This window comes from Sus scrofa, chromosome 5 (assembly GCF_000003025.6).
Source record: "Sus scrofa isolate TJ Tabasco breed Duroc chromosome 5, Sscrofa11.1, whole genome shotgun sequence".
Taxonomy (NCBI): domain Eukaryota; kingdom Metazoa; phylum Chordata; class Mammalia; order Artiodactyla; family Suidae; genus Sus; species Sus scrofa.
The window spans coordinates 48,493,584-48,505,711 of NC_010447.5; positions in this window are offsets into that span (position 1 = coordinate 48,493,584).

Consider the following 12,128-nt stretch of genomic DNA (forward strand, 5'->3'; position numbering starts at 1 on the left):
CTATGCATGTAACAGTCATTCCTCTCATTCTTTCAGTTCAAGTAGCAATGTTTCTAATGAAAAAATTTCCAGCTAACTGTCTAACAAAATGATTTGGTGTTTCTCTTTTCACACACTGAGGTAATCGTGCAGGAAAAGCAAATAAATCATTCTCTTTTGGGGTGAAAGCATTCATATTTGATAAGCGATTTGAAAGTCAGATGAGATTTTACATAAACATTTCACATTTTTTTATGGACTTACCTTTATTGATATCCTTTCTAGGAAAGATCATTGCCAGAAGGAATATGCACTTATAAAAAATATGTACGAGAAAGTATAGTAGATAATTTGTGTTAGAGAAATAAAGAAATCTCGCAAAATGAATATGAGACAAAACCTAGTGATAAGAAAGTTCTAGAAAGGTAATGTTAAAGGCAAAAAAAAAAAAAAAAAAAAAACTTTTGTGTTTTGCGTTGTTTTTTTATTTAAGCCCAGGACCACTACCTAGAAATACAATCCAGAAGATATAAAGAAGAAGGGGAAACAACAAATGACTCAGAGAGAAAAACTGTATAACAGAAAATGCTCTAGTAAATCTCTGTTTTCAAAATGTCCTCTATATGTGTCCCATCTGGATGCCTGCCAAATTGGAGATGGACTAGAAATGTGGTTATGGAATTGAAGACATAAACTTTGTTTCACGATCTTGCTCCACCCCTAAAATTCTTTTCGATTACATTGAAAACATCAACTAGCAATTAGTTCAGCATTTCGTATGTATGTAGAGGCCCTCGACTCTAGTGAAGTCTTATAAAACTGTTTATAACATATCACGGCGGAGAAAAAAGCAAACTGACAAAAGACCTGCACTTCCGCCCCCACCTTTGGCTTTACACCCTTCTTGCTAGAACTGTATATTAAAAAATGAAACTCTATTTTAGTGTGACTGCTCCCAAGAACAGGGGTAATACATAACCACCCTAGAGAATAAGCAGTGTCAGAATGGACTTCATAGCATTTTGTTGGGAGGCGTAGGACTTGTGTGCAGGGTATAATCTTGGCACATGTCAGTGTATATTTATTGAGCATCTACTCTGTGCCAGGTACTGAAACTGGTCTCCATGGAGGATGCAAAAATGAATGGAACACAATTATGACCTCAAGAAGGTTGCAGTCCAAGTAGGAGATATGAAACATTATAATCAGCTATAATAAAGGTATGTCTGGTATGAAGCTTTGATTGCCTGATGTATTCATAGCCTCCTTCAAGGTAAAACAGCTAAAAATTGCAATTTTTTTCATTTAAAAAGAGCCACACCTGTGGCATATGGAAATTCCCAGGCTAGGAGCTGAATTGGAGCTATAGCTGAAGGCCTATGCCACAGCCACAGCCACAGCCATGCCAGATCCAAGCTGCATCTGCAACCCTCACCACAGCTTGCAGCAACACCAGACCCTTAACCCACTGAATTCAGGGATCAGTCCCACATCCTAATGTATACTATGCCAGGTTCTTAACTGCTAAATGCCAAAAAATTGTTATTTTATGTATGCATTATGTATCCCTATGCTTTGAAGATTGGATCTGAGACCAACACGAAAATCCAGAAGCTTTGCCCAGGAAAGGGGTTCAAAATTGATGAGTCCTTCACCAGCCAGCTTGATTAAGTTCCCCTTCCAGAAGCTCATGTGGCTGAAGTTGAAGTGGAGATAGTGGTTAATAGATGGTTGCTGTCATTGTGACAGCAGAAAACTAGAATAAGGAGCAAGCAATGGTATGCTACTTGAGTTAAGGCAATGGGGATGGCTGGATCACTAGAGCTTCTGAGCCTGGAGGGTCCCAAGCATTGTTATGTCCTGGATTCAGGTTCTCCATTGATTCAAGTGTAGTGACTATGGTTTTTCTCTTACTTCCTTACAGAGCTTCACAATGTACTTCTGTTAAATAGGGAATAACCTGGCTGTGCCTATCCCTTGCATACCAAAAAGACCCTCCTAACACAACAAAAACACAGGAGAGTTAAAGGGTTAAATGAAACATGGAAATAACCTAAATGTCCATCGACAGAAGAGTGGATCAAGAAGATGTGGTATATATACACAATGGAATATTACTCAGCCATTAAAAGGAATGAAATACCGGCATTTTTGGCAACATGGATGGACCTAGAAACTATCATGCTAAGTGAAGTCAGCCATACAATGAGACACCAACATCAAATGCTTTCCTGACATGTGGAATCTGAAAAAAAGACAGACTGAAATTCTTTCCAGAACAGATGATGACTCACAGACATTGAAAAACTTATGGTCTCCGGAGAAGACAGTTTGGGGGGTGGGGGGATGTGCTTGGGCTGTGGGATGGGAATCCTGTGAAATTGGATTGTTATGATCATTATATAACTACAGATGTGATAAATTCATTTGAGTAATAAAAAGAAGGGTTAAATGAAATACTGAGCAGCAGGATCGTTCTTACCTTGCTGTTACAGCACCACTCACTTAGAAGGCCCCACAGGTATCAGATAAAAAAAGTGGACAGTATAATGAGAGTTGAAAAGAGTGGAAATTACTCCTTGTGAAGAGAATCAGAGACAAATTTTATAGAGGAAATGTCATATGAGCAGAGCCTTGAAGTCAGAGGGTGCCTAGTTGGGAAGGGAGAGACTGCTCCTCCAAATAGATTCTCAAAAAAGTGGGACTTTAAAACTGTTTCTAAGTTATTACTTTGTCAAGAAAGTTTTTAAGGGCAAGAAAAAAATATATTAGAGAGAACATTAGGAAAATAGGAGTTAAAGGACTGCACCATTTGAAGGTACAGTGGTCTCTTGGTATCCATGAATGCTTGGCTCCAGAAGCCCTGCAGATACCCAAACCCAAGGATGCTCAAGCCCCTTGTATAGTATTAGCATATAAGCTATACATATTCTCCTATATACTCTAAATCATCTCTAGATTATTTATAATGGCTAATACAATATGAATACTATCCAAGTAGTTGTTGGATGTGTGGCAAATGCAAGTTTTGCTTTGGGGAATGTTCTGGAATTTTTTTTTCCGAATATTTTCCATCCGAGATTAGTTGAATCCACCAGTGCAGAACTCATGGATATGGAGGACTTACTGTATTCACTTCCCTGCCAACCTAAGGAATAGGTCTTACACCGGGGTCTCTGCCTCTCCTCCATTGGAACCCATCTTCTCTAATGTTTTTGGATTCAGGAGGATTCAGTCATGAAAATAAGAATTCCAGGCAACAGACAAATTCTTAATAGCAGGAGCAGTAGGGAAATAAGGAAGTTTAACTTGAAGTAAAGCACCTGAAGGAGGGTGCTAGTGGGAAATGAGGTTGGAAAAGTGGATTCATATTTAGGGTTGGGGTTAGGGTTAGGGTTATTCTGTAGGTGTTTATGCTGTGGGCATTTATGATTTCTGAACAAGGGAGGGATGTCAGCATTGTGCTTCAAGAGAAATTAATTTGAAAAGAGCATATGAAGTGTATTTAAAGAGGGAAGATCACAGTGTGGGGGAGAAGGGTGACAAGTTAAGAATCCTGTCCAAAAGGTGAGAGTACTATGGATTATTGTCATTGTAAAACTGTATGCTTTATAGTGTTACTATTTACTATTTGTGTAAGTGTCTTGCATTTAGCGGCATCCTCATTATTTATTTATTACAGCTCTTTATGGTAAGTCAGTACCACAGCCCTATTACACATCTTTCTTTAATTTATCAAAGTAGGATTGCATACGAGATGCAAAATTCCATAACAGCTTGTTTCTTCAACAGCACATAAGGAAAAATAAAAACCACTCCACACACTGTTTACTATTTTGGGTAAAGATGTTACTGAAACCTAACCAGTCCCAACTTCTTTTACAAAGCAATGCTTTTTTTTTTTTTTTTCTCAGAGGCTATGAGAATTTATAGATTTGAAAAAAAGCCAAAAGCAGTCTACCTTTGGATGTTGAGTTTCATATGTTAGCGTCTCAGTGCATAACCTTACACTTTTTAGGATATTATAAACTCACATTTCACCCTGTGAACTTATGTGTATCACAGCAGCCTGCCTCAAACCATCTGAAAGCTAACCCATGGTGAATGGTTCTCCAGTGTTCTGCCCAAGAAATATTTGAAAAAGATGCCCCAACAGTATATTGACAATAGCATCAAAGCTTTTATTTTCTTTCTTCTTTTTCTTTATTTTGCAGGACTTCTGATTTTCCTTAGAAAAAGAACCAGACCAAAGGTTCTCAATCTTTTCTCTCAGAGACGCAAACGATTGAAGAGACTCACGTTCGTCATACACTCCCATGGGAATTAGCTGCAACTCCCACTCAAGAAAGCCTATGAGAATTCAGGTCAGCCTAAGAAGCATGTGCTAGGGATAACTCTGAACCTGAATTAAATGTTTTAAAGCCAAAGCAAGTATGAACTAGTTTAGTTACAAATGACTTGTAGATATCCGCACACTAAATCATCTCAACACCTAGCTTAGCTGACAGCTGCAAGCCTCACTATCAAGAATTACTTAATATATACACAACATACTGCCTCATATCTGAGTGCGTGCACCTTTCCTGTCTTAACTAGACATAGGCTCTTACCCTTTTTCATTTTTACCTGTTTCTTTGATTTTTCAACCTCTTATCAACAATTACATACAGTTGCATAGAATTTGTTCTTTGATTTTATATAGAATTTTTTTTTTTTAATGCGGAGGTTCCTGAGCTGGAGATCACACCCATGCCATAGCAGTGACAATGCCAGATCCTTAACCCACTGAGCCACGAGAGAACTCTTAGAGATAAATATTTTTAATCGCAACAAATTTTCACTTAGAAAATTAGATTGGTTGTTGATGGTTCATTGTGATTTATTCTCATGAAATTGATTTCAGCCTAATAGGTATTCTAAACCATAGTGAGAAGACAAGAAATATTCAACATATGTTCAAAGGTAAAGTACCTTCTTTCATCTAAAATCATGAGGTGGCTCAGTGATAACGAGCCCAACTAGTATCCATGAGGATGTGGGTTCGAGCTCTGGCCCCACTCAGTGGGTTAAAGATCCAGCATCACCATGAGTTGTGATGTAGATCAAGGCCTTGGCTCGGATCTGGCATTGCTGTGGCTGTGGTGTAAGCTGGCAGCTGCAGCTCCCATTCAATCCCTAGCCTGGGAACCTCCATATGCCAGGGGTGTGGGCCTTAAAAAGACCAAAAAACAATTATTATTTTTTAATGTATTTTAATTGTTGGTCACATTCTTATCATCCTGACACATGTCAAAACTCAGTTTAGGATCTCCTTATTTTTTTATTCAACAGATATTTTTTGAGTTTCTACTATGTGTTCTAGTGATGAGGATTCAACAGTAAATAGAACAGACACAAATCCTAGCTCATGTATAGCTTAGTCTCTAGTTGGGGAAAGACAGACCGTGAACAAGTAAATAAGTGAAACATATTGTATAACAGATGGTGATAAGTTCTGTGGAGAAAAGAAATGCAGATAAAGAGAAGAGAGAGTTCTGGAGTGGAGGTTGCTGTTTTAAATAAGATGGCCAGGGATCTCTCTGAGAAATTTTTCATTTCAGGAAAGGCCTGAAGAAAACGAGGAGTAAATCACGGGGGTGATCTGAGGGTGCCTCCTTGGTCGTAGGAACAGCAAGTGCAAAAGCCCTGAGGTGAGCATCTGCTGCTCTGTCCAGGGAACAAGAGGAAGTCAGTGTGGCATGGAGGACATGCCGTTGAGAAGGCAAGGGGATCTGTCCTGAGTCATTCTGAGGGCTCTCTGCCTTTGGATGAAATAGGAAGCTACTGAAGATTTTGAATTGAACAGAGGAGTGACAAGATTTTATTGTGACTGATTGGAATATCAGTGGATACAATATGGGATTGAAGTCACTTACATGATAACTTCTAGAGGGCCAAAGTATTTTATGGAGCAGAGCTAAGCTGTAGTGTCTGAGGAGTTTCATAGTTTTGGTATTTTTTTCAGAAAATAAGGAGGGAAGGAAAAAAAGCAAAAAAGGAAGAGGGGAAGGATGGAAGAAAGAAAGGAAAGAAGGGAGGGAGCAAAGAGGGAAGGGAAGAAGAAAGAAGGACAGAGGAAAGAGAGGAAGAAAGAAAGAGAAAGAAAGAATTGTTGAGACACAGAGAAACTTTATAACATTATCCATACACTCCTGAAAAACCTGGTAAATTAAAACAATCTGGGGGATAACTAGTGCATTTATAGCCACAATAAAGACATGATAAATTCTTTGTTTATGCTTACAACTTTCCTTCAAGCCAGGACAAGCCCCACTTACCCTTGTTTGTCAGTTAAACTGTCTACAAAATGCACAAAAATTATATTTGGAAACATTTCCTTGGCAACCTGGGAAGTTCAGTTAATTAACGTCTGTAAAGTGCTTCAAGGTCCTGAAGAACATAAAACTGACCTAAAAACAAGAGTTTTCAATTATGACAAGGAAGTGCATTATTTGGAGCATCTGTTTTGCTTTTGTGTATTATCTTAGTGATAATTTCTCCTGCAAACCATTATCAATAGATGTTGTCAAATAGGGACTCAGAGAGCCTGTTCTGAGACGCAGAACTGATTTTGAAAAGGCTAACCATCACATTGGTCTTTATTAAATATGACCCTGTTTTACTAGCAAAATATTTAACAAGGAGTTCTTTTGAACAGTAGTTCTCAGAGTGTGGTCCAGGTATCCCTGGAGGTTCCAGGACCTTTTTAGGAGTTTTGCAAGGTCAAATCTATATTCATAGTTCATACCAACATGTTTCCTTTTTTCACTTCATTCCTCTTATGAGTGTCTAGTGAAATTTCCTAGATGATGGGTGTGGTGTCTAAACAGAATGCCTGAGTAGGTATGAGAATCCACCTTCTTCTAATTAATGCAGACATTTAAGAGATCTACAAGCACATTAAACAATGCAGTTCCTCTCACTACCTTTGTTTTATTTTATTTATTTATTTATTTATTTATTTATTTATTCATTCATTCATTTATTTTTGCTTTTTTTTTGGGGGGGTGCACTTGGGGCATATGGAAGTTCCCAGGCTAGGGTTGAATTGCAGCTGCAGCCACAGCAACATGGGATCTGAGCCATGTCTGTGACCTACACCACAGCTCACGGCAACACCAGATCCTTAACCCACCAAGCAAGGCCAGGGATTGAACCCACATCCTCATGGATACTAGTTGGGCTTGTTACCACTGAGCCACAGTGGAAACTCCTCCTCTCACTACTTTAAAAAACTAGTTATTTTCAGTAGATATTGGACAAGGCAAATGATCTTCATGGAGATTAGAAGAATTTAGGGGGGTAAAAAAAAAAGACTTCTTTAAAATGAAGATAATAAATTAGATGCCCAGTTCCACAGGGTTAAGGCCCCCAAGCTCCAGAATGTTAAATTGATGTGCACAAGTCAAGCTCTATTGAATGCACATTACCACAAATAGTAACAGAAGCAACTTACAACATATCTAATAACTGTGATTAAGGAGGAGAGACAGAAACTAAGAAAATCAGGCTTTAATCAATAGATACTCCAATGAATACCTCCTTGGGGAATTAAAAGGAAGCAATTTTTAAAACTACTTCTGATTTCTACTTTTCTTAAAAACAAGCATTCAGTGAAGTCCTACTGCATTAGGTAGATAGAAACAAAAAGCAAGAGACTAAATTGACTTGCAAAGACTTCATTTAGAGTGGATTATTAGTTCTTTCATTTTCTTTAAAGCAACTTAGCAGCATATCTTTATTAAGTGGCTACTATGTGCTAAAGCTCTCCCTGGGCATTGAGGAGTCAGTGGTCCCTGGTTCTTGAAATTTATATTTCAAGGGAGGAACAGACAAACAAACGACCAAGATAATTTCAGATTTAATAAGTGCTAAGTACAGGAATGAAATAGGTGCCTTTGTTACAAAGGTATTAGTTGAAGGGTAGAAGGAAGGGAACAAAGTGCTCATCTGGACTGACACCTGAAAGGCAAGCAGAGGCTCTTTGGAAGGAGAATGCAGGTCTGCGGCACCGCGTATGGAAGTTCCAGGGCCAGGGATCAAACCCATGCCACAGCAGCAACCTGAGCCCCAGCAGTGACGACGCCAGATCCATAACCCACTGAGCTACCAGGGAACTTCTTGAATTTCATTCTGAGTGCAATGAAAAGTCTGGAGAATTTGAGCTGGTCACACGATTCAGTTTGCATTTTGAAAAAGTATCTAGCTGGGGACTCTCCTGTGGGACAGGATTGCAGAGCAGCAAGAGTGGAGCCAGGAGACCTGTTAGCTGATGAGTGTTCCCCTGGGAGGAGGATGGTAGATGGTGTCTTGGACTACACTGGTCACGGTGAGGAAGAGAAGTGGACAGATACAGACAGAACAGGTGTGTTCTTTGTATAAGAGTGTGTAAAACTTTTGTGGCTCATCAGAGGAGTTTAACAGGTGGTTACATGGCCACTACCATTCTCAAACATTCACGAATTTGTTCTAGTTCACAGGCCTCGTAAATTCAGCCAATGCACCATTGCCACTGTCCTTGGGTATTATTATACTATGCTCAAAACACCTTACCTGAGGTCTTTTTTTTTCCTTCCAATCTTTTCCACATTTAGCTGCTATTCTAAACTTCCTCAAACATTGATTTCATCATGTTTACCTTGCTGATAAGAGCATGGTAGGTATTCATGTAGTTATTGAGTAATTGCAGTGAATTAGGTCTGTATGGGTGGATAGAGTTCACACATCTAAGATACGGTTCTTGCTTCTGGGATTTTTTATTTGGTTTTGTTTTGGTTTTGGTTTCGATTTTTAGGGCCGAGCCTGCAGCATATGGAAGTGCCCAGGCTAGGGGTCAAATCTCAGCTGTAGCTGATGGCCTATGACACAGCCATAGCAACGCAGGATCCGAGCCATGTCTGCAACCTGCACCACAGCTCACAGCAATGCCAGATCCTTAACCCACTGAGCGAGGCCAGGGAGTGAACCCTCGTCCTCATGGATGCTAGTCAAGGTCATTACTACTGAGCCACAGTGGGAACTCCTGCTTTTAGGATTTAAGAATTGACTTGGGGAGACATGATTAACCCATATGAAATAAGAGAGAGACATCAAAAAGAGATGGCATAATTAATAAAGCGCCCAGAAAGGAGGTAGGACTTGTTATACATATTGAAAAAGAGAATTTTAGCAGAGAGAGGCAAAAAGATGGCTTGGTGGAAAAAAGAGCAAAGAGATAACATCCGAGGTTTGTGGCAGAGAAAGGAGATTTGCTTGAGGAGAGGAAGGCATCTGCTTTGGGAAAAGGTGGGGAACAAAGTCGTGGGGCAGGATAGTGCCTGGCCATGGGTGTTATTGAAAGCTGAGTGCCAAAGACTTGGACTTGAGGCAGCTGGGTATAAAAAGTTATTAAAGATTTATAAGCAAGATTCAGTCTTAGTGAAGGCTTAGCTGGGGCCAGTTATCATTTCCCCCTCTAATTTTCTAAGGTAATTATCGTTGTCTTTAGGTGCTCATTAGGAACTCAGCTTGTAACTCTTTGCACTTTTAAAATGTATAATCTGTATGAGTGCAGCCTCTGTGGAATAGGTACAGAGTAAATGTTTGAAGATGATGAAAGACGTGTGTAAGGAAGATTCATTTGCAACAGCATATGACCTGAAGGAGAAAAGAAAACTAGGAGGCAGGAAAGTCCTAAGGAAGCTTTTCCAGAAATGCACGTGTGAAGGAAGGAATGTAGAAGAGGCAGATATAAGAAAATACATAGGAAGTATTATTAAAAGGTGCTTGAATGCGGAGTAGGTTAAACATTCAGGGTTTTTTTCTTCTTTTTTTTTTTTTTTAGTATAATTTACTTGCAATTAATTGTGCTAATTTCTGCTGTAAAGCAAAGTCACTTAGTTATACACATATTCTTTTTTTTTCTTTTTTCTTTTTAGGGTCCTGCCTGCAACATATGGAAGTTCCCAGGCTAGGGGTCTAATTGGAGCTGCAGCTGCCGGCCTATGCCATAGCCACAGCAACTTGGGGTCCAAGCCAGGAGATCTGAGCTGCATCTGTAACCCACACTGCAGCTTGCAGCAACCTGGGATCCTTAACCCACTGATCGAGCCCAGGGATCGAACCTGAAACCTCATGGATACTAGTTGGGTTCTTAACCCCTGAGCCATAAAAGCCATATACTATTTTTTTTTAATACTCCCTTCCATTATGGTTTAACCCAGGAGATTGAATATAGTTTCTTGGGCTATACAGTAGGACCTCATTGTCTATCCATTCTAAATATAATAGTTTGCATCTACTGCTCCAAACTCCCAGTCCATCTCTCAAAAATTCAATTTTCAAATCTAAATGTTTTGAAGCATCATGAAGTCATACAGTTGGGATGGAAAAAAGAAATTGGGAGAGGGAATTCGTTTGGGGGAATAAGATGAGCAATTTGGGTTTGCACAGGCATTCAAGATGATGACAGAATATTCATTTTCAAATGGTCTGTGGAAGTTCCCTGGTGGTCTAGCAGGTTAGGGATCCAGTGTCGTCACTGCCATAGCCCAGGTCACTGTTACAGTAAGAGTTTGATCCCTGGCCTGGGAACTTCCACATGCCATGGACATGGCCAAAAAGGAAAAAAAGAATAAGAAATGGTCTGGGAAATTAGCTAGAGGAGAAGAAGTGACTGTAGAGACAGAGCTAAAGTTTTGTTATAATTTCATTCACTAAATATTCATAGGCGTTCTCTTGTGGCTCAGTGGGTTAAGGTTCTGGCATTGTCACTGAAGTGGCTCTGGTCGCTGCTGTGGCTCTGGTTCTATCCCTAGACCAGGAACTTCTGCGTGCCCTGAGTGGAGCCAAAAATCTAAAAAAAGGAAAAAAAAATATTCACAGAGGCCCTACTGTGTGCTAGAAGATATAGTTAGATGGAACAGGGACTTTGAGAAATTAACCTAGTGGAGAAAATAGATATGCCAAAAAGGAATACAAAGTCTAATGAAAATCAGTGTCCAAAGGAGGGTACATGCTGGGTAAATGAATGAAATAGCAGCTAATAGCGGTACAAATTTCACACATGAGAAAACAGACTGAGGGTCCATGAGAGCATCCATAGGTGGCTCCTCCTGCTTAACCTTCCTAACCCTGTGTCCTGCTGCTTGGCCACTACTGTCTGGACCCAGGATTTGCACCTAAATAAAGGCAATGGTCCCCGAGCAGACATAAAGAAGGCCAGCCACCAATCAGGTGGCCCATCTGGAAAACTGTGTCCCATAAAGTCCCTTTCTATTGAATAATGAATGACAGATGCATTCAGATCTTTCTCTCGGGATGTTTTAAACACTAGTCACAGGGACTGGTCACTAGAAACAGAGACAGCAGTAGAAGCTGAGGCTACATATGAGAAAAAATCAGGGGGACGCTATTCAGGAGGATGGCAACATTACTAGAGTAAGGGTGATAGATGTTTGTTAATGCGGGGCTGAGCCAGCACCAGCGCCTGTTGCTGGATCGCAAGAACTGCAGTTGATTCCTGGCAGGAACAGGAGTTCTGCTGATATGATATGGATTTCTAAAGTTTCTTTATTTCCTTTAAATAAACCCTCAGCATTTGCAGTGTTCTGAACATGTCCTGCCATTTTATATCCTGTAAAAGCCCAAATTAACCCAAGGGCATTCTTGTTGGTTTGGCTTTGATTATATCTGAGACGAGGGCATCCCTGGAAGGGAAGGGTCAGTTAAGGGTCATCATTAAGCAAGATCACAAGGATGTGTGCACGTGTGGACATGGCTACCTTCCCAGAAGAACAGAACAGTAGCGAGTAAAAACTTCAGTTACATCTTAGAACAAGTCTGAAAGCCCTGAATTTATACTTTTTGCCATTCCCTCTCTTTTCCCATCGTGATCACAGTGTGGGCCCGTGTGCTTGTCCATGAGATGGACACAGAAAGGGAGAGCCGGGCAGCCACCGGCCTTGAGGAAGAAAAACCCTCAAAGCTAGTGGAAAGTGCAATTGCCAAAAAGAGACGAATTTGAGTATCTAGACCAGAGTTTCTCAGTGTCCAGACTGCCAACCACCAGTTTGTTAAAAATGAAGATTTCTGGTTCACCTTAAATCAACTGAATGGAATATCTGGATGAG